The sequence below is a fragment of the Corapipo altera genome, unplaced genomic scaffold (genome assembly GCF_003945725.1).
Source record: "Corapipo altera isolate COAL_440 unplaced genomic scaffold, ASM394572v1 55928, whole genome shotgun sequence".
Classification (NCBI taxonomy): Eukaryota; Metazoa; Chordata; class Aves; order Passeriformes; family Pipridae; genus Corapipo; species Corapipo altera.
Window position 1 is genome coordinate 1 of NW_020886013.1, and position 523 is coordinate 523.

Consider the following 523-nt stretch of genomic DNA (forward strand, 5'->3'; position numbering starts at 1 on the left):
TTTATGTTTATTTTTATTTTTTATTTAATAATTTTTATTTAATAAATTTATTTAAAAAAAAAAATCCCCTTCAATGAAATTTTTTTAATGGAATTAGGTGGTTGGTTTCCCCTTTGATTTGAAGGTTTTAAGTGTCGTAGATTTAAAAAATCCATCCCCTAAGTTAAAATTTTGATTTAATTAATTAATTTCATCCATTTTAAAAAATCAATCCCTTCCAATGAAATTTTTCTAATGGACTTAAGTGGTTGGTTTCCCCTGTGATTTGAAGGTTTTAAGTGTTGTAAATTTAAAAATAAACCCTCCTAAATTAAATTTTAATAAATTAATTAATTTCCCCTTCATTTTGAAATTTTTAAATATCACACATTTAAAAACTGATCCTCCAAGTTAAAACTTTAATTAATTAATTTCCCCTTAATTTTGAAATTTTCAAATATCATATATTTAAAAATCGATCCTATAGGTTAAAATTTTAATTATTTAATTAATTTCCCCTTCATTTTGAAATTTTTAAATATCA